Raw genomic sequence first — 17,527 nt, forward strand, 5'->3', positions numbered from 1 at the left:
TTCATGATTGCTAAATTAGTGTTGATCAACATTTAACAATTGGCATACTTTTGTTTGTAATTTAGCCGTTGAAATACAGGTGCTAACCAAACATGTTAGATTTACCAGTGAAGAAAAGTAAAGTTCCCTTTAGGTTTTAGGAACCTCTCTTGCCAATGCTAAGAACTGCTTCAATTTTAGAAAAAGAAACTTCTGATTATCTTTGACACGTTTTAAAGGATTAGGAAAAAGATGAAAAGCAGCTTACGGCCATACCTCTCTGGTTCCGCCCGATCTCGTCTGATCTCGGAAGCTAAGCAGAGCAGGGCCTGGTTAGTACCTGGATGGAAGACCGCCTGGGAATCCCAGGTGCCGTAAGCTTTTTAACTTCTCTCTCTGAAAGCCGCCCAGCGCCGTAGATTGTACACCTACACAATTGTAAAAAAAAATTCACATTGTAGAAGAGATGCAATAGGAAGAAGATGAAAGGTGGCTTACGTCCATACCATCGTCAGGCCATTTGAGGTGGCGGGGACTGCAATGGCCATTCACCGATTGGCTGGGACTCCTGGGCGGGTCTTCTCTAGTCCATCCAATTTTCGGCATGGGATGTCACAGCCTTCTTTGCATACCCTTATTTAACCCACACAAAGATGCCAACGGCAGGCGTGTCATAATTCATTGACGCATTATAAAGGATTAGGAAAAAGATAAAAAGCAGCTTACGGCCATACCTCTCTGGTTCCGCCCGATCTCGTCTGATCTCGGAAGCTAAGCAGAGCAGGGCCTGGTTAGTACCTGGATGGAAGACCGCCTGGGAATCCCAGGTGCCGTAAGCTTTTTCACTTCTCTCTCCGAAAGCCGCCGAGTGCCGCAGATTGTACACCTGTTTTAACGTTGGATATGAAAAGAAATTAGACAATATTATCCAAAATGATTCCGTTTCATGATTGCTAAATTAGTGTTGGTCAACATTTACGATTGGCATACTGTTGTTTGTAATTTAGCCGTTGAAATACAGGTGCTAACCCAACATGTTAGAATTGCCAGTGAAGAAAAGTAAAGTTACCTTCAGGCTTTAGGAACCTCTCTTGCCAATGCTAAGAACTGCTTCAATTTTAGAAAAAGAAACTTCTGATTATCTTTGACACGTTTTAAAGGATTAGGAAAAAGATGAAAAGCAGCTTACGTCCATACCTCTCTGGTTCCGCCCGATCTCGTCTGATCTCGGAAGCTAAGCAGAGCAGGGACTGGTTAGTACCTGGATGGAAGACCGCCTGGGAATCCCAGGTGCCGTAAGCTTTTTCACTTCTCTCTCTGAAAGCCGCCCAGCGCCGTAGATTGTACACCTACACAATTGTAAAAAAAAATTCACATTGTAGAAGAGATGCAATAGGAAGAAGATGAAAGGTGGCTTACGTCCATACCATCGTCAGGCCATTTGAGGTGGCGGGGACTGCAATGGCCATTCACCGATTTGCTGGGACTCCTGGGCGGGTCTTCTCTAGTCCATCCAATTTTCGGCATGGGATGTCACAGCCTTCTTTGCATACCCTTATTTAACCCACACAAAGATGCCAACGGCAGGCGTGTCATAATTCATTGACGCATTATAAAGGATTAGGAAAAAGATAAAAAGCAGCTTACGGCCATACCTCTCTGGTTCCGCCCGATCTCGTCTGATCTCGGAAGCTAAGCAGAGCAGGGCCTGGTTAGTACCTGGATGGAAGACCGCCTGGGAATCCCAGGTGCCGTAAGCTTTTTCACTTCTCTCTCCGAAAGCCGCCGAGCGCCGCAGATTGTACACCTGTTTTAACGTTGGATATGAAAGGAAATTAGACAATATTATCCAAAATGATTCCGTTTCATGATTGCTAAATTAGTGTTGGTCAACATTTACGATTGGCATACTGTTGTTTGTAATTTAGCCGTTGAAATACAGGTGCTAACCCAACATGTTAGAATTGCCAGTGAAGAAAAGTAAAGTTACCTTCAGGCTTTAGGAACCTCTCTTGCCAATGCTAAGAACTGCTTCAATTTTAGAAAAAGAAACTTCTGATTATCTTTGACACGTTTTAAAGGATTAGGAAAAAGATGAAAAGCAGCTTACGTCCATACCTCTCTGGTTCCGCCCGATCTCGTCTGTTCTCGGAAGCTAAGCAGAGCAGGGCCTGGTTAGTACCTGGATGGAAGACCGCCTGGGAACCCCAGGTGCCGTAAGCTTTTTCACTTCTCTCTCTGAAAGCCGCCCAGCGCCGTAGATTGTACACCTACACAATTGTAAAAAAAATTTCACATTGTAGAAGAGATGCAATAGGAAGAAGATGAAAGGTGGCTTACGTCCGTACCATCGTCAGGCCATTTGAGGTGGCGGGGACTGCAATGGCCATTCACCGATTGGCTGGGACTCCTGGGCGGGTCTTCTCTAGTCCATCCAATTTTCGGCTTGGGATGTCACAGCCTTCTTTGCATACCCTTATTTAACCCACACAAAGATGCCAACGGCTGGCGTGTCATAATTCATTGACGCATTATAAAGGATTAGGAAAAAGATAAAAAGCAGCTTACGGCCATACCTCTCTGGTTCCGCCCGATCTCGTCTGATCTCGGAAGCTAAGCAGAGCAGGGCCTGGTTAGTACCTGGATGGAAGACCGCCTGGGAATCCCAGGTGCCGTAAGCTTTTTCACTTCTCTCTCTGAAAGCCGCCCAGCGCCGTAAATTGTACACCTACACAATTGTAAAAAAAAATTCACATTGTAGAAGAGATGCAATAGGAAGAAGATGAAAGGTGGCTTACGTCCATACCATCGTCAGGCCATTTGAGGTGGCGGGGACTGCAATGGCCATTCACCGATTGGCTGGGACTCCTGGGCGGGTCTTCTCTAGTCCATCCAATTTTCGGCATGGGATGTCACAGCCTTCTTTGCATACCCTTATTTAACCCACACAAAGATGCCAACGGCAGGCGTGTCATAATTCATTGACGCATTATAAAGGATTAGGAAAAAGATGAAAAGCAGCTTACGGCCATACCTCTCTGGTTCCGCCCGATCTCGTCTGATCTCGGAAGCTAAGCAGAGCAGGGCCTGGTTAGTACCTGGATGGAAGACCGCCTGGGAATCCCAGGTGCCGTAAGCTTTTTAACTTCTCTCTCTGAAAGCCGCCCAGCGCCGTAGATTGTACACCTACACAATTGTAAAAAAAAATTCACATTGTAGAAGAGATGCAATAGGAAGAAGATGAAAGGTGGCTTACGTCCATACCATCGTCAGGCCATTTGAGGTGGCGGGGACTGCAATGGCCATTCACCGATTGGCTGGGACTCCTGGGCGGGTCTTCTCTAGTCCATCCAATTTTCGGCATGGGATGTCACAGCCTTCTTTGCATACCCTTATTTAACCCACACAAAGATGCCAACGGCAGGCGTGTCATAATTCATTGACGCATTATAAAGGATTAGGAAAAAGATAAAAAGCAGCTTACGGCCATACCTCTCTGGTTCCGCCCGATCTCGTCTGATCTCGGAAGCTAAGCAGAGCAGGGCCTGGTTAGTACCTGGATGGAAGACCGCCTGGGAATCCCAGGTGCCGTAAGCTTTTTCACTTCTCTCTCCGAAAGCCGCCGAGCGCCGCAGATTGTACACCTGTTTTAACGTTGGATATGAAAAGAAATTAGACAATATTATCCAAAATGATTCCGTTTCATGATTGCTAAATTAGTGTTGGTCAACATTTACGATTGGCATACTGTTGTTTGTAATTTAGCCGTTGAAATACAGGTGCTAACCCAACATGTTAGAATTGCCAGTGAAGAAAAGTAAAGTTACCTTCAGGCTTTAGGAACCTCTCTTGCCAATGCTAAGAACTGCTTCAATTTTAGAAAAAGAAACTTCTGATTATCTTTGACACGTTTTAAAGGATTAGGAAAAAGATGAAAAGCAGCTTACGTCCATACCTCTCTGGTTCCGCCCGATCTCGTCTGATCTCGGAAGCTAAGCAGAGCAGGGACTGGTTAGTACCTGGATGGAAGACCGCCTGGGAATCCCAGGTGCCGTAAGCTTTTTCACTTCTCTCTCTGAAAGCCGCCCAGCGCCGTAGATTGTACACCTACACAATTGTAAAAAAAAATTCACATTGTAGAAGAGATGCAATAGGAAGAAGATGAAAGGTGGCTTACGTCCATACCATCGTCAGGCCATTTGAGGTGGCGGGGACTGCAATGGCCATTCACCGATTTGCTGGGACTCCTGGGCGGGTCTTCTCTAGTCCATCCAATTTTCGGCATGGGATGTCACAGCCTTCTTTGCATACCCTTATTTAACCCACACAAAGATGCCAACGGCAGGCGTGTCATAATTCATTGACGCATTATAAAGGATTAGGAAAAAGATAAAAAGCAGCTTACGGCCATACCTCTCTGGTTCCGCCCGATCTCGTCTGATCTCGGAAGCTAAGCAGAGCAGGGCCTGGTTAGTACCTGGATGGAAGACCGCCTGGGAATCCCAGGTGCCGTAAGCTTTTTCACTTCTCTCTCCGAAAGCCGCCGAGCGCCGCAGATTGTACACCTGTTTTAACGTTGGATATGAAAGGAAATTAGACAATATTATCCAAAATGATTCCGTTTCATGATTGCTAAATTAGTGTTGGTCAACATTTACGATTGGCATACTGTTGTTTGTAATTTAGCCGTTGAAATACAGGTGCTAACCCAACATGTTAGAATTGCCAGTGAAGAAAAGTAAAGTTACCTTCAGGCTTTAGGAACCTCTCTTGCCAATGCTAAGAACTGCTTCAATTTTAGAAAAAGAAACTTCTGATTATCTTTGACACGTTTTAAAGGATTAGGAAAAAGATGAAAAGCAGCTTACGTCCATACCTCTCTGGTTCCGCCCGATCTCGTCTGTTCTCGGAAGCTAAGCAGAGCAGGGCCTGGTTAGTACCTGGATGGAAGACCGCCTGGGAACCCCAGGTGCCGTAAGCTTTTTCACTTCTCTCTCTGAAAGCCGCCCAGCGCCGTAGATTGTACACCTACACAATTGTAAAAAAATTTTCACATTGTAGAAGAGATGCAATAGGAAGAAGATGAAAGGTGGCTTACGTCCGTACCATCGTCAGGCCATTTGAGGTGGCGGGGACTGCAATGGCCATTCACCGATTGGCTGGGACTCCTGGGCGGGTCTTCTCTAGTCCATCCAATTTTCGGCTTGGGATGTCACAGCCTTCTTTGCATACCCTTATTTAACCCACACAAAGATGCCAACGGCTGGCGTGTCATAATTCATTGACGCATTATAAAGGATTAGGAAAAAGATAAAAAGCAGCTTACGGCCATACCTCTCTGGTTCCGCCCGATCTCGTCTGATCTCGGAAGCTAAGCAGAGCAGGGCCTGGTTAGTACCTGGATGGAAGACCGCCTGGGAATCCCAGGTGCCGTAAGCTTTTTCACTTCTCTCTCTGAAAGCCGCCCAGCGCCGTAAATTGTACACCTACACAATTGTAAAAAAAAATTCACATTGTAGAAGAGATGCAATAGGAAGAAGATGAAAGGTGGCTTACGTCCATACCATCGTCAGGCCATTTGAGGTGGCGGGGACTGCAATGGCCATTCACCGATTGGCTGGGACTCCTGGGCGGGTCTTCTCTAGTCCATCCAATTTTCGGCATGGGATGTCACAGCCTTCTTTGCATACCCTTATTTAACCCACACAAAGATGCCAACGGCAGGCGTGTCATAATTCATTGACGCATTATAAAGGATTAGGAAAAAGATGAAAAGCAGCTTACGGCCATACCTCTCTGGTTCCGCCCGATCTCGTCTGATCTCGGAAGCTAAGCAGAGCAGGGCCTGGTTAGTACCTGGATGGAAGACCGCCTGGGAATCCCAGGTGCCGTAAGCTTTTTAACTTCTCTCTCTGAAAGCCGCCCAGCGCCGTAGATTGTACACCTACACAATTGTAAAAAAAAATTCACATTGTAGAAGAGATGCAATAGGAAGAAGATGAAAGGTGGCTTACGTCCATACCATCGTCAGGCCATTTGAGGTGGCGGGGACTGCAATGGCCATTCACCGATTGGCTGGGACTCCTGGGCGGGTCTTCTCTAGTCCATCCAATTTTCGGCATGGGATGTCACAGCCTTCTTTGCATACCCTTATTTAACCCACACAAAGATGCCAACGGCAGGCGTGTCATAATTCATTGACGCATTATAAAGGATTAGGAAAAAGATAAAAAGCAGCTTACGGCCATACCTCTCTGGTTCCGCCCGATCTCGTCTGATCTCGGAAGCTAAGCAGAGCAGGGCCTGGTTAGTACCTGGATGGAAGACCGCCTGGGAATCCCAGGTGCCGTAAGCTTTTTCACTTCTCTCTCCGAAAGCCGCCGAGCGCCGCAGATTGTACACCTGTTTTAACGTTGGATATGAAAAGAAATTAGACAATATTATCCAAAATGATTCCGTTTCATGATTGCTAAATTAGTGTTGGTCAACATTTACGATTGGCATACTGTTGTTTGTAATTTAGCCGTTGAAATACAGGTGCTAACCCAACATGTTAGAATTGCCAGTGAAGAAAAGTAAAGTTACCTTCAGGCTTTAGGAACCTCTCTTGCCAATGCTAAGAACTGCTTCAATTTTAGAAAAAGAAACTTCTGATTATCTTTGACACGTTTTAAAGGATTAGGAAAAAGATGAAAAGCAGCTTACGTCCATACCTCTCTGGTTCCGCCCGATCTCGTCTGATCTCGGAAGCTAAGCAGAGCAGGGACTGGTTAGTACCTGGATGGAAGACCGCCTGGGAATCCCAGGTGCCGTAAGCTTTTTCACTTCTCTCTCTGAAAGCCGCCCAGCGCCGTAGATTGTACACCTACACAATTGTAAAAAAAAATTCACATTGTAGAAGAGATGCAATAGGAAGAAGATGAAAGGTGGCTTACGTCCGTACCATCGTCAGGCCATTTGAGGTGGCGGGGACTGCAATGGCCATTCACCGATTGGCTGGGACCCCTGGGCGGGTCTTCTCTAGTCCATCCAATTTTCGGCATGGGATGTCACAGCCTTCTTTGCATACCCTTATTTAACCCACACAAAGATGCCAACGGCAGGCGTGTCATAATTCATTGACGCATTATAAAGGATTAGGAAAAAGATAAAAAGCAGCTTACGGCCATACCTCTCTGGTTCCGCCCGATCTCGTCTGATCTCGGAAGCTAAGCAGAGCAGGGCCTGGTTAGTACCTGGATGGAAGACCGCCTGGGAATCTCAGGTGCCGTAAGCTTTTTCACTTCTCTCTCCGAAAGCCGCCGAGCGCCGCAGATTGTACACCTGTTTTAACGTTGGATATGAAAGGAAATTAGACAATATTATCCAAAATGATTCCGTTTCATGATTGCTAAATTAGTGTTGATCAACATTTAACAATTGGCATACTTTTGTTTGTAATTTAGCCGTTGAAATACAGGTGCTAACCAAACATGTTAGATTTACCAGTGAAGAAAAGTAAAGTTCCCTTTAGGTTTTAGGAACCTCTCTTGCCAATGCTAAGAACTGCTTCAATTTTAGAAAAAGAAACTTCTGATTATCTTTGACACGTTTTAAAGGATTAGGAAAAAGATGAAAAGCAGCTTACGGCCATACCTCTCTGGTTCCGCCCGATCTCGTCTGATCTCGGAAGCTAAGCAGAGCAGGGCCTGGTTAGTACCTGGATGGAAGACCGCCTGGGAATCCCAGGTGCCGTAAGCTTTTTAACTTCTCTCTCTGAAAGCCGCCCAGCGCCGTAGATTGTACACCTACACAATTGTAAAAAAAAATTCACATTGTAGAAGAGATGCAATAGGAAGAAGATGAAAGGTGGCTTACGTCCATACCATCGTCAGGCCATTTGAGGTGGCGGGGACTGCAATGGCCATTCACCGATTGGCTGGGACTCCTGGGCGGGTCTTCTCTAGTCCATCCAATTTTCGGCATGGGATGTCACAGCCTTCTTTGCATACCCTTATTTAACCCACACAAAGATGCCAACGGCAGGCGTGTCATAATTCATTGACGCATTATAAAGGATTAGGAAAAAGATAAAAAGCAGCTTACGGCCATACCTCTCTGGTTCCGCCCGATCTCGTCTGATCTCGGAAGCTAAGCAGAGCAGGGCCTGGTTAGTACCTGGATGGAAGACCGCCTGGGAATCCCAGGTGCCGTAAGCTTTTTCACTTCTCTCTCCGAAAGCCGCCGAGTGCCGCAGATTGTACACCTGTTTTAACGTTGGATATGAAAAGAAATTAGACAATATTATCCAAAATGATTCCGTTTCATGATTGCTAAATTAGTGTTGGTCAACATTTACGATTGGCATACTGTTGTTTGTAATTTAGCCGTTGAAATACAGGTGCTAACCCAACATGTTAGAATTGCCAGTGAAGAAAAGTAAAGTTACCTTCAGGCTTTAGGAACCTCTCTTGCCAATGCTAAGAACTGCTTCAATTTTAGAAAAAGAAACTTCTGATTATCTTTGACACGTTTTAAAGGATTAGGAAAAAGATGAAAAGCAGCTTACGTCCATACCTCTCTGGTTCCGCCCGATCTCGTCTGTTCTCGGAAGCTAAGCAGAGCAGGGCCTGGTTAGTACCTGGATGGAAGACCGCCTGGGAACCCCAGGTGCCGTAAGCTTTTTCACTTCTCTCTCTGAAAGCCGCCCAGCGCCGTAGATTGTACACCTACACAATTGTAAAAAAAATTTCACATTGTAGAAGAGATGCAATAGGAAGAAGATGAAAGGTGGCTTACGTCCGTACCATCGTCAGGCCATTTGAGGTGGCGGGGACTGCAATGGCCATTCACCGATTGGCTGGGACTCCTGGGCGGGTCTTCTCTAGTCCATCCAATTTTCGGCTTGGGATGTCACAGCCTTCTTTGCATACCCTTATTTAACCCACACAAAGATGCCAACGGCTGGCGTGTCATAATTCATTGACGCATTATAAAGGATTAGGAAAAAGATAAAAAGCAGCTTACGGCCATACCTCTCTGGTTCCGCCCGATCTCGTCTGATCTCGGAAGCTAAGCAGAGCAGGGCCTGGTTAGTACCTGGATGGAAGACCGCCTGGGAATCCCAGGTGCCGTAAGCTTTTTCACTTCTCTCTCTGAAAGCCGCCCAGCGCCGTAAATTGTACACCTACACAATTGTAAAAAAAAATTCACATTGTAGAAGAGATGCAATAGGAAGAAGATGAAAGGTGGCTTACGTCCATACCATCGTCAGGCCATTTGAGGTGGCGGGGACTGCAATGGCCATTCACCGATTGGCTGGGACTCCTGGGCGGGTCTTCTCTAGTCCATCCAATTTTCGGCATGGGATGTCACAGCCTTCTTTGCATACCCTTATTTAACCCACACAAAGATGCCAACGGCAGGCGTGTCATAATTCATTGACGCATTATAAAGGATTAGGAAAAAGATGAAAAGCAGCTTACGGCCATACCTCTCTGGTTCCGCCCGATCTCGTCTGATCTCGGAAGCTAAGCAGAGCAGGGCCTGGTTAGTACCTGGATGGAAGACCGCCTGGGAATCCCAGGTGCCGTAAGCTTTTTAACTTCTCTCTCTGAAAGCCGCCCAGCGCCGTAGATTGTACACCTACACAATTGTAAAAAAAAATTCACATTGTAGAAGAGATGCAATAGGAAGAAGATGAAAGGTGGCTTACGTCCATACCATCGTCAGGCCATTTGAGGTGGCGGGGACTGCAATGGCCATTCACCGATTGGCTGGGACTCCTGGGCGGGTCTTCTCTAGTCCATCCAATTTTCGGCATGGGATGTCACAGCCTTCTTTGCATACCCTTATTTAACCCACACAAAGATGCCAACGGCAGGCGTGTCATAATTCATTGACGCATTATAAAGGATTAGGAAAAAGATAAAAAGCAGCTTACGGCCATACCTCTCTGGTTCCGCCCGATCTCGTCTGATCTCGGAAGCTAAGCAGAGCAGGGCCTGGTTAGTACCTGGATGGAAGACCGCCTGGGAATCCCAGGTGCCGTAAGCTTTTTCACTTCTCTCTCCGAAAGCCGCCGAGCGCCGCAGATTGTACACCTGTTTTAACGTTGGATATGAAAAGAAATTAGACAATATTATCCAAAATGATTCCGTTTCATGATTGCTAAATTAGTGTTGGTCAACATTTACGATTGGCATACTGTTGTTTGTAATTTAGCCGTTGAAATACAGGTGCTAACCCAACATGTTAGAATTGCCAGTGAAGAAAAGTAAAGTTACCTTCAGGCTTTAGGAACCTCTCTTGCCAATGCTAAGAACTGCTTCAATTTTAGAAAAAGAAACTTCTGATTATCTTTGACACGTTTTAAAGGATTAGGAAAAAGATGAAAAGCAGCTTACGTCCATACCTCTCTGGTTCCGCCCGATCTCGTCTGATCTCGGAAGCTAAGCAGAGCAGGGACTGGTTAGTACCTGGATGGAAGACCGCCTGGGAATCCCAGGTGCCGTAAGCTTTTTCACTTCTCTCTCTGAAAGCCGCCCAGCGCCGTAGATTGTACACCTACACAATTGTAAAAAAAAATTCACATTGTAGAAGAGATGCAATAGGAAGAAGATGAAAGGTGGCTTACGTCCATACCATCGTCAGGCCATTTGAGGTGGCGGGGACTGCAATGGCCATTCACCGATTTGCTGGGACTCCTGGGCGGGTCTTCTCTAGTCCATCCAATTTTCGGCATGGGATGTCACAGCCTTCTTTGCATACCCTTATTTAACCCACACAAAGATGCCAACGGCAGGCGTGTCATAATTCATTGACGCATTATAAAGGATTAGGAAAAAGATAAAAAGCAGCTTACGGCCATACCTCTCTGGTTCCGCCCGATCTCGTCTGATCTCGGAAGCTAAGCAGAGCAGGGCCTGGTTAGTACCTGGATGGAAGACCGCCTGGGAATCCCAGGTGCCGTAAGCTTTTTCACTTCTCTCTCCGAAAGCCGCCGAGCGCCGCAGATTGTACACCTGTTTTAACGTTGGATATGAAAGGAAATTAGACAATATTATCCAAAATGATTCCGTTTCATGATTGCTAAATTAGTGTTGGTCAACATTTACGATTGGCATACTGTTGTTTGTAATTTAGCCGTTGAAATACAGGTGCTAACCCAACATGTTAGAATTGCCAGTGAAGAAAAGTAAAGTTACCTTCAGGCTTTAGGAACCTCTCTTGCCAATGCTAAGAACTGCTTCAATTTTAGAAAAAGAAACTTCTGATTATCTTTGACACGTTTTAAAGGATTAGGAAAAAGATGAAAAGCAGCTTACGTCCATACCTCTCTGGTTCCGCCCGATCTCGTCTGTTCTCGGAAGCTAAGCAGAGCAGGGCCTGGTTAGTACCTGGATGGAAGACCGCCTGGGAACCCCAGGTGCCGTAAGCTTTTTCACTTCTCTCTCTGAAAGCCGCCCAGCGCCGTAGATTGTACACCTACACAATTGTAAAAAAATTTTCACATTGTAGAAGAGATGCAATAGGAAGAAGATGAAAGGTGGCTTACGTCCGTACCATCGTCAGGCCATTTGAGGTGGCGGGGACTGCAATGGCCATTCACCGATTGGCTGGGACTCCTGGGCGGGTCTTCTCTAGTCCATCCAATTTTCGGCTTGGGATGTCACAGCCTTCTTTGCATACCCTTATTTAACCCACACAAAGATGCCAACGGCTGGCGTGTCATAATTCATTGACGCATTATAAAGGATTAGGAAAAAGATAAAAAGCAGCTTACGGCCATACCTCTCTGGTTCCGCCCGATCTCGTCTGATCTCGGAAGCTAAGCAGAGCAGGGCCTGGTTAGTACCTGGATGGAAGACCGCCTGGGAATCCCAGGTGCCGTAAGCTTTTTCACTTCTCTCTCTGAAAGCCGCCCAGCGCCGTAAATTGTACACCTACACAATTGTAAAAAAAAATTCACATTGTAGAAGAGATGCAATAGGAAGAAGATGAAAGGTGGCTTACGTCCATACCATCGTCAGGCCATTTGAGGTGGCGGGGACTGCAATGGCCATTCACCGATTGGCTGGGACTCCTGGGCGGGTCTTCTCTAGTCCATCCAATTTTCGGCATGGGATGTCACAGCCTTCTTTGCATACCCTTATTTAACCCACACAAAGATGCCAACGGCAGGCGTGTCATAATTCATTGACGCATTATAAAGGATTAGGAAAAAGATGAAAAGCAGCTTACGGCCATACCTCTCTGGTTCCGCCCGATCTCGTCTGATCTCGGAAGCTAAGCAGAGCAGGGCCTGGTTAGTACCTGGATGGAAGACCGCCTGGGAATCCCAGGTGCCGTAAGCTTTTTAACTTCTCTCTCTGAAAGCCGCCCAGCGCCGTAGATTGTACACCTACACAATTGTAAAAAAAAATTCACATTGTAGAAGAGATGCAATAGGAAGAAGATGAAAGGTGGCTTACGTCCATACCATCGTCAGGCCATTTGAGGTGGCGGGGACTGCAATGGCCATTCACCGATTGGCTGGGACTCCTGGGCGGGTCTTCTCTAGTCCATCCAATTTTCGGCATGGGATGTCACAGCCTTCTTTGCATACCCTTATTTAACCCACACAAAGATGCCAACGGCAGGCGTGTCATAATTCATTGACGCATTATAAAGGATTAGGAAAAAGATAAAAAGCAGCTTACGGCCATACCTCTCTGGTTCCGCCCGATCTCGTCTGATCTCGGAAGCTAAGCAGAGCAGGGCCTGGTTAGTACCTGGATGGAAGACCGCCTGGGAATCCCAGGTGCCGTAAGCTTTTTCACTTCTCTCTCCGAAAGCCGCCGAGCGCCGCAGATTGTACACCTGTTTTAACGTTGGATATGAAAAGAAATTAGACAATATTATCCAAAATGATTCCGTTTCATGATTGCTAAATTAGTGTTGGTCAACATTTACGATTGGCATACTGTTGTTTGTAATTTAGCCGTTGAAATACAGGTGCTAACCCAACATGTTAGAATTGCCAGTGAAGAAAAGTAAAGTTACCTTCAGGCTTTAGGAACCTCTCTTGCCAATGCTAAGAACTGCTTCAATTTTAGAAAAAGAAACTTCTGATTATCTTTGACACGTTTTAAAGGATTAGGAAAAAGATGAAAAGCAGCTTACGTCCATACCTCTCTGGTTCCGCCCGATCTCGTCTGATCTCGGAAGCTAAGCAGAGCAGGGACTGGTTAGTACCTGGATGGAAGACCGCCTGGGAATCCCAGGTGCCGTAAGCTTTTTCACTTCTCTCTCTGAAAGCCGCCCAGCGCCGTAGATTGTACACCTACACAATTGTAAAAAAAAATTCACATTGTAGAAGAGATGCAATAGGAAGAAGATGAAAGGTGGCTTACGTCCGTACCATCGTCAGGCCATTTGAGGTGGCGGGGACTGCAATGGCCATTCACCGATTGGCTGGGACCCCTGGGCGGGTCTTCTCTAGTCCATCCAATTTTCGGCATGGGATGTCACAGCCTTCTTTGCATACCCTTATTTAACCCACACAAAGATGCCAACGGCAGGCGTGTCATAATTCATTGACGCATTATAAAGGATTAGGAAAAAGATAAAAAGCAGCTTACGGCCATACCTCTCTGGTTCCGCCCGATCTCGTCTGATCTCGGAAGCTAAGCAGAGCAGGGCCTGGTTAGTACCTGGATGGAAGACCGCCTGGGAATCTCAGGTGCCGTAAGCTTTTTCACTTCTCTCTCCGAAAGCCGCCGAGCGCCGCAGATTGTACACCTGTTTTAACGTTGGATATGAAAGGAAATTAGACAATATTATCCAAAATGATTCCGTTTCATGATTGCTAAATTAGTGTTGATCAACATTTAACAATTGGCATACTTTTGTTTGTAATTTAGCCGTTGAAATACAGGTGCTAACCAAACATGTTAGATTTACCAGTGAAGAAAAGTAAAGTTCCCTTTAGGTTTTAGGAACCTCTCTTGCCAATGCTAAGAACTGCTTCAATTTTAGAAAAAGAAACTTCTGATTATCTTTGACACGTTTTAAAGGATTAGGAAAAAGATGAAAAGCAGCTTACGGCCATACCTCTCTGGTTCCGCCCGATCTCGTCTGATCTCGGAAGCTAAGCAGAGCAGGGCCTGGTTAGTACCTGGATGGAAGACCGCCTGGGAATCCCAGGTGCCGTAAGCTTTTTAACTTCTCTCTCTGAAAGCCGCCCAGCGCCGTAGATTGTACACCTACACAATTGTAAAAAAAAATTCACATTGTAGAAGAGATGCAATAGGAAGAAGATGAAAGGTGGCTTACGTCCATACCATCGTCAGGCCATTTGAGGTGGCGGGGACTGCAATGGCCATTCACCGATTGGCTGGGACTCCTGGGCGGGTCTTCTCTAGTCCATCCAATTTTCGGCATGGGATGTCACAGCCTTCTTTGCATACCCTTATTTAACCCACACAAAGATGCCAACGGCAGGCGTGTCATAATTCATTGACGCATTATAAAGGATTAGGAAAAAGATAAAAAGCAGCTTACGGCCATACCTCTCTGGTTCCGCCCGATCTCGTCTGATCTCGGAAGCTAAGCAGAGCAGGGCCTGGTTAGTACCTGGATGGAAGACCGCCTGGGAATCCCAGGTGCCGTAAGCTTTTTCACTTCTCTCTCCGAAAGCCGCCGAGTGCCGCAGATTGTACACCTGTTTTAACGTTGGATATGAAAAGAAATTAGACAATATTATCCAAAATGATTCCGTTTCATGATTGCTAAATTAGTGTTGGTCAACATTTACGATTGGCATACTGTTGTTTGTAATTTAGCCGTTGAAATACAGGTGCTAACCCAACATGTTAGAATTGCCAGTGAAGAAAAGTAAAGTTACCTTCAGGCTTTAGGAACCTCTCTTGCCAATGCTAAGAACTGCTTCAATTTTAGAAAAAGAAACTTCTGATTATCTTTGACACGTTTTAAAGGATTAGGAAAAAGATGAAAAGCAGCTTACGTCCATACCTCTCTGGTTCCGCCCGATCTCGTCTGATCTCGGAAGCTAAGCAGAGCAGGGACTGGTTAGTACCTGGATGGAAGACCGCCTGGGAATCCCAGGTGCCGTAAGCTTTTTCACTTCTCTCTCTGAAAGCCGCCCAGCGCCGTAGATTGTACACCTACACAATTGTAAAAAAAAATTCACATTGTAGAAGAGATGCAATAGGAAGAAGATGAAAGGTGGCTTACGTCCATACCATCGTCAGGCCATTTGAGGTGGCGGGGACTGCAATGGCCATTCACCGATTTGCTGGGACTCCTGGGCGGGTCTTCTCTAGTCCATCCAATTTTCGGCATGGGATGTCACAGCCTTCTTTGCATACCCTTATTTAACCCACACAAAGATGCCAACGGCAGGCGTGTCATAATTCATTGACGCATTATAAAGGATTAGGAAAAAGATAAAAAGCAGCTTACGGCCATACCTCTCTGGTTCCGCCCGATCTCGTCTGATCTCGGAAGCTAAGCAGAGCAGGGCCTGGTTAGTACCTGGATGGAAGACCGCCTGGGAATCCCAGGTGCCGTAAGCTTTTTCACTTCTCTCTCCGAAAGCCGCCGAGCGCCGCAGATTGTACACCTGTTTTAACGTTGGATATGAAAGGAAATTAGACAATATTATCCAAAATGATTCCGTTTCATGATTGCTAAATTAGTGTTGGTCAACATTTACGATTGGCATACTGTTGTTTGTAATTTAGCCGTTGAAATACAGGTGCTAACCCAACATGTTAGAATTGCCAGTGAAGAAAAGTAAAGTTACCTTCAGGCTTTAGGAACCTCTCTTGCCAATGCTAAGAACTGCTTCAATTTTAGAAAAAGAAACTTCTGATTATCTTTGACACGTTTTAAAGGATTAGGAAAAAGATGAAAAGCAGCTTACGTCCATACCTCTCTGGTTCCGCCCGATCTCGTCTGTTCTCGGAAGCTAAGCAGAGCAGGGCCTGGTTAGTACCTGGATGGAAGACCGCCTGGGAACCCCAGGTGCCGTAAGCTTTTTCACTTCTCTCTCTGAAAGCCGCCCAGCGCCGTAGATTGTACACCTACACAATTGTAAAAAAAATTTCACATTGTAGAAGAGATGCAATAGGAAGAAGATGAAAGGTGGCTTACGTCCGTACCATCGTCAGGCCATTTGAGGTGGCGGGGACTGCAATGGCCATTCACCGATTGGCTGGGACTCCTGGGCGGGTCTTCTCTAGTCCATCCAATTTTCGGCTTGGGATGTCACAGCCTTCTTTGCATACCCTTATTTAACCCACACAAAGATGCCAACGGCTGGCGTGTCATAATTCATTGACGCATTATAAAGGATTAGGAAAAAGATAAAAAGCAGCTTACGGCCATACCTCTCTGGTTCCGCCCGATCTCGTCTGATCTCGGAAGCTAAGCAGAGCAGGGCCTGGTTAGTACCTGGATGGAAGACCGCCTGGGAATCCCAGGTGCCGTAAGCTTTTTCACTTCTCTCTCTGAAAGCCGCCCAGCGCCGTAAATTGTACACCTACACAATTGTAAAAAAAAATTCACATTGTAGAAGAGATGCAATAGGAAGAAGATGAAAGGTGGCTTACGTCCATACCATCGTCAGGCCATTTGAGGTGGCGGGGACTGCAATGGCCATTCACCGATTGGCTGGGACTCCTGGGCGGGTCTTCTCTAGTCCATCCAATTTTCGGCATGGGATGTCACAGCCTTCTTTGCATACCCTTATTTAACCCACACAAAGATGCCAACGGCAGGCGTGTCATAATTCATTGACGCATTATAAAGGATTAGGAAAAAGATGAAAAGCAGCTTACGGCCATACCTCTCTGGTTCCGCCCGATCTCGTCTGATCTCGGAAGCTAAGCAGAGCAGGGCCTGGTTAGTACCTGGATGGAAGACCGCCTGGGAATCCCAGGTGCCGTAAGCTTTTTAACTTCTCTCTCTGAAAGCCGCCCAGCGCCGTAGATTGTACACCTACACAATTGTAAAAAAAAATTCACATTGTAGAAGAGATGCAATAGGAAGAAGATGAAAGGTGGCTTACGTCCATACCATCGTCAGGCCATTTGAGGTGGCGGGGACTGCAATGGCCATTCACCGATTGGCTGGGACTCCTGGGCGGGTCTTCTCTAGTCCATCCAATTTTCGGCATGGGATGTCACAGCCTTCTTTGCATACCCTTATTTAACCCACACAAAGATGCCAACGGCAGGCGTGTCATAATTCATTGACGCATTATAAAGGATTAGGAAAAAGATAAAAAGCAGCTTACGGCCATACCTCTCTGGTTCCGCCCGATCTCGTCTGATCTCGGAAGCTAAGCAGAGCAGGGCCTGGTTAGTACCTGGATGGAAGACCGCCTGGGAATCCCAGGTGCCGTAAGCTTTTTCACTTCTCTCTCCGAAAGCCGCCGAGCGCCGCAGATTGTACACCTGTTTTAACGTTGGATATGAAAAGAAATTAGACAATATTATCCAAAATGATTCCGTTTCATGATTGCTAAATTAGTGTTGGTCAACATTTACGATTGGCATACTGT

The 17,527-nt window shown here is 46.2% G+C and overlaps 38 non-coding genes across 38 annotated transcripts; all 38 read left to right on the forward strand.

Moving 5' to 3' along the window:
• Positions 1–241: 241 nt before the first annotated feature.
• On the forward strand, positions 242–360 carry LOC134120820 (5S ribosomal RNA). The gene has a single exon (XR_009952363.1). It is a non-coding gene; the product is annotated as a 5S ribosomal RNA (ribosomal RNA).
• Positions 361–699: 339 nt separating this feature from the next.
• On the forward strand, positions 700–818 carry LOC134120821 (5S ribosomal RNA). The gene has a single exon (XR_009952364.1). It is a non-coding gene; the product is annotated as a 5S ribosomal RNA (ribosomal RNA).
• Positions 819–1,162: 344 nt separating this feature from the next.
• Positions 1,163–1,281, forward strand: LOC134122390 (5S ribosomal RNA). The gene has a single exon (XR_009953930.1). It is a non-coding gene; the product is annotated as a 5S ribosomal RNA (ribosomal RNA).
• Positions 1,282–1,620: 339 nt separating this feature from the next.
• On the forward strand, positions 1,621–1,739 carry LOC134120822 (5S ribosomal RNA). Its single transcript, XR_009952365.1, has one exon. It is a non-coding gene; the product is annotated as a 5S ribosomal RNA (ribosomal RNA).
• A 344-nt stretch (positions 1,740–2,083) lies between these two features.
• On the forward strand, positions 2,084–2,202 carry LOC134122307 (5S ribosomal RNA). Its single transcript, XR_009953847.1, has one exon. It is a non-coding gene; the product is annotated as a 5S ribosomal RNA (ribosomal RNA).
• A 339-nt stretch (positions 2,203–2,541) lies between these two features.
• LOC134120823 (5S ribosomal RNA) lies at positions 2,542–2,660 on the forward strand. The gene has a single exon (XR_009952366.1). It is a non-coding gene; the product is annotated as a 5S ribosomal RNA (ribosomal RNA).
• Positions 2,661–2,999: 339 nt separating this feature from the next.
• On the forward strand, positions 3,000–3,118 carry LOC134120824 (5S ribosomal RNA). Its single transcript, XR_009952367.1, has one exon. It is a non-coding gene; the product is annotated as a 5S ribosomal RNA (ribosomal RNA).
• Positions 3,119–3,457: 339 nt separating this feature from the next.
• On the forward strand, positions 3,458–3,576 carry LOC134120825 (5S ribosomal RNA). Its single transcript, XR_009952368.1, has one exon. It is a non-coding gene; the product is annotated as a 5S ribosomal RNA (ribosomal RNA).
• Positions 3,577–3,920: 344 nt separating this feature from the next.
• Positions 3,921–4,039, forward strand: LOC134122392 (5S ribosomal RNA). Its single transcript, XR_009953932.1, has one exon. It is a non-coding gene; the product is annotated as a 5S ribosomal RNA (ribosomal RNA).
• Positions 4,040–4,378: 339 nt separating this feature from the next.
• LOC134120826 (5S ribosomal RNA) lies at positions 4,379–4,497 on the forward strand. Its single transcript, XR_009952369.1, has one exon. It is a non-coding gene; the product is annotated as a 5S ribosomal RNA (ribosomal RNA).
• Positions 4,498–4,841: 344 nt separating this feature from the next.
• Positions 4,842–4,960, forward strand: LOC134122309 (5S ribosomal RNA). Its single transcript, XR_009953849.1, has one exon. It is a non-coding gene; the product is annotated as a 5S ribosomal RNA (ribosomal RNA).
• Positions 4,961–5,299: 339 nt separating this feature from the next.
• Positions 5,300–5,418, forward strand: LOC134120827 (5S ribosomal RNA). Its single transcript, XR_009952370.1, has one exon. It is a non-coding gene; the product is annotated as a 5S ribosomal RNA (ribosomal RNA).
• A 339-nt stretch (positions 5,419–5,757) lies between these two features.
• LOC134120828 (5S ribosomal RNA) lies at positions 5,758–5,876 on the forward strand. The gene has a single exon (XR_009952371.1). It is a non-coding gene; the product is annotated as a 5S ribosomal RNA (ribosomal RNA).
• A 339-nt stretch (positions 5,877–6,215) lies between these two features.
• LOC134120829 (5S ribosomal RNA) lies at positions 6,216–6,334 on the forward strand. The gene has a single exon (XR_009952372.1). It is a non-coding gene; the product is annotated as a 5S ribosomal RNA (ribosomal RNA).
• A 344-nt stretch (positions 6,335–6,678) lies between these two features.
• Positions 6,679–6,797, forward strand: LOC134122393 (5S ribosomal RNA). Its single transcript, XR_009953933.1, has one exon. It is a non-coding gene; the product is annotated as a 5S ribosomal RNA (ribosomal RNA).
• Positions 6,798–7,136: 339 nt separating this feature from the next.
• LOC134121481 (5S ribosomal RNA) lies at positions 7,137–7,255 on the forward strand. The gene has a single exon (XR_009953022.1). It is a non-coding gene; the product is annotated as a 5S ribosomal RNA (ribosomal RNA).
• A 345-nt stretch (positions 7,256–7,600) lies between these two features.
• On the forward strand, positions 7,601–7,719 carry LOC134120831 (5S ribosomal RNA). Its single transcript, XR_009952374.1, has one exon. It is a non-coding gene; the product is annotated as a 5S ribosomal RNA (ribosomal RNA).
• A 339-nt stretch (positions 7,720–8,058) lies between these two features.
• LOC134120832 (5S ribosomal RNA) lies at positions 8,059–8,177 on the forward strand. The gene has a single exon (XR_009952375.1). It is a non-coding gene; the product is annotated as a 5S ribosomal RNA (ribosomal RNA).
• Positions 8,178–8,521: 344 nt separating this feature from the next.
• LOC134122310 (5S ribosomal RNA) lies at positions 8,522–8,640 on the forward strand. Its single transcript, XR_009953850.1, has one exon. It is a non-coding gene; the product is annotated as a 5S ribosomal RNA (ribosomal RNA).
• Positions 8,641–8,979: 339 nt separating this feature from the next.
• On the forward strand, positions 8,980–9,098 carry LOC134120833 (5S ribosomal RNA). Its single transcript, XR_009952376.1, has one exon. It is a non-coding gene; the product is annotated as a 5S ribosomal RNA (ribosomal RNA).
• Positions 9,099–9,437: 339 nt separating this feature from the next.
• On the forward strand, positions 9,438–9,556 carry LOC134120834 (5S ribosomal RNA). The gene has a single exon (XR_009952377.1). It is a non-coding gene; the product is annotated as a 5S ribosomal RNA (ribosomal RNA).
• Positions 9,557–9,895: 339 nt separating this feature from the next.
• On the forward strand, positions 9,896–10,014 carry LOC134120835 (5S ribosomal RNA). Its single transcript, XR_009952378.1, has one exon. It is a non-coding gene; the product is annotated as a 5S ribosomal RNA (ribosomal RNA).
• Positions 10,015–10,358: 344 nt separating this feature from the next.
• On the forward strand, positions 10,359–10,477 carry LOC134122394 (5S ribosomal RNA). The gene has a single exon (XR_009953934.1). It is a non-coding gene; the product is annotated as a 5S ribosomal RNA (ribosomal RNA).
• Positions 10,478–10,816: 339 nt separating this feature from the next.
• On the forward strand, positions 10,817–10,935 carry LOC134120836 (5S ribosomal RNA). Its single transcript, XR_009952379.1, has one exon. It is a non-coding gene; the product is annotated as a 5S ribosomal RNA (ribosomal RNA).
• Positions 10,936–11,279: 344 nt separating this feature from the next.
• LOC134122311 (5S ribosomal RNA) lies at positions 11,280–11,398 on the forward strand. The gene has a single exon (XR_009953851.1). It is a non-coding gene; the product is annotated as a 5S ribosomal RNA (ribosomal RNA).
• Positions 11,399–11,737: 339 nt separating this feature from the next.
• On the forward strand, positions 11,738–11,856 carry LOC134120837 (5S ribosomal RNA). Its single transcript, XR_009952380.1, has one exon. It is a non-coding gene; the product is annotated as a 5S ribosomal RNA (ribosomal RNA).
• Positions 11,857–12,195: 339 nt separating this feature from the next.
• On the forward strand, positions 12,196–12,314 carry LOC134120838 (5S ribosomal RNA). The gene has a single exon (XR_009952381.1). It is a non-coding gene; the product is annotated as a 5S ribosomal RNA (ribosomal RNA).
• Positions 12,315–12,653: 339 nt separating this feature from the next.
• Positions 12,654–12,772, forward strand: LOC134120839 (5S ribosomal RNA). The gene has a single exon (XR_009952382.1). It is a non-coding gene; the product is annotated as a 5S ribosomal RNA (ribosomal RNA).
• A 344-nt stretch (positions 12,773–13,116) lies between these two features.
• LOC134122395 (5S ribosomal RNA) lies at positions 13,117–13,235 on the forward strand. Its single transcript, XR_009953935.1, has one exon. It is a non-coding gene; the product is annotated as a 5S ribosomal RNA (ribosomal RNA).
• Positions 13,236–13,574: 339 nt separating this feature from the next.
• Positions 13,575–13,693, forward strand: LOC134121482 (5S ribosomal RNA). The gene has a single exon (XR_009953023.1). It is a non-coding gene; the product is annotated as a 5S ribosomal RNA (ribosomal RNA).
• A 345-nt stretch (positions 13,694–14,038) lies between these two features.
• On the forward strand, positions 14,039–14,157 carry LOC134120840 (5S ribosomal RNA). Its single transcript, XR_009952383.1, has one exon. It is a non-coding gene; the product is annotated as a 5S ribosomal RNA (ribosomal RNA).
• Positions 14,158–14,496: 339 nt separating this feature from the next.
• LOC134120842 (5S ribosomal RNA) lies at positions 14,497–14,615 on the forward strand. The gene has a single exon (XR_009952385.1). It is a non-coding gene; the product is annotated as a 5S ribosomal RNA (ribosomal RNA).
• A 344-nt stretch (positions 14,616–14,959) lies between these two features.
• LOC134122396 (5S ribosomal RNA) lies at positions 14,960–15,078 on the forward strand. The gene has a single exon (XR_009953936.1). It is a non-coding gene; the product is annotated as a 5S ribosomal RNA (ribosomal RNA).
• Positions 15,079–15,417: 339 nt separating this feature from the next.
• On the forward strand, positions 15,418–15,536 carry LOC134120843 (5S ribosomal RNA). Its single transcript, XR_009952386.1, has one exon. It is a non-coding gene; the product is annotated as a 5S ribosomal RNA (ribosomal RNA).
• Positions 15,537–15,880: 344 nt separating this feature from the next.
• Positions 15,881–15,999, forward strand: LOC134122312 (5S ribosomal RNA). The gene has a single exon (XR_009953852.1). It is a non-coding gene; the product is annotated as a 5S ribosomal RNA (ribosomal RNA).
• A 339-nt stretch (positions 16,000–16,338) lies between these two features.
• Positions 16,339–16,457, forward strand: LOC134120844 (5S ribosomal RNA). Its single transcript, XR_009952387.1, has one exon. It is a non-coding gene; the product is annotated as a 5S ribosomal RNA (ribosomal RNA).
• A 339-nt stretch (positions 16,458–16,796) lies between these two features.
• Positions 16,797–16,915, forward strand: LOC134120845 (5S ribosomal RNA). Its single transcript, XR_009952388.1, has one exon. It is a non-coding gene; the product is annotated as a 5S ribosomal RNA (ribosomal RNA).
• Positions 16,916–17,254: 339 nt separating this feature from the next.
• LOC134120846 (5S ribosomal RNA) lies at positions 17,255–17,373 on the forward strand. The gene has a single exon (XR_009952389.1). It is a non-coding gene; the product is annotated as a 5S ribosomal RNA (ribosomal RNA).
• The last annotated feature ends 154 nt before the right edge of the window (positions 17,374–17,527 follow it).

This window comes from Pungitius pungitius, unplaced genomic scaffold (genome assembly GCF_949316345.1).
Source record: "Pungitius pungitius unplaced genomic scaffold, fPunPun2.1 scaffold_28, whole genome shotgun sequence".
In the NCBI taxonomy this organism is placed as follows: Eukaryota; Metazoa; Chordata; class Actinopteri; order Perciformes; family Gasterosteidae; genus Pungitius; species Pungitius pungitius.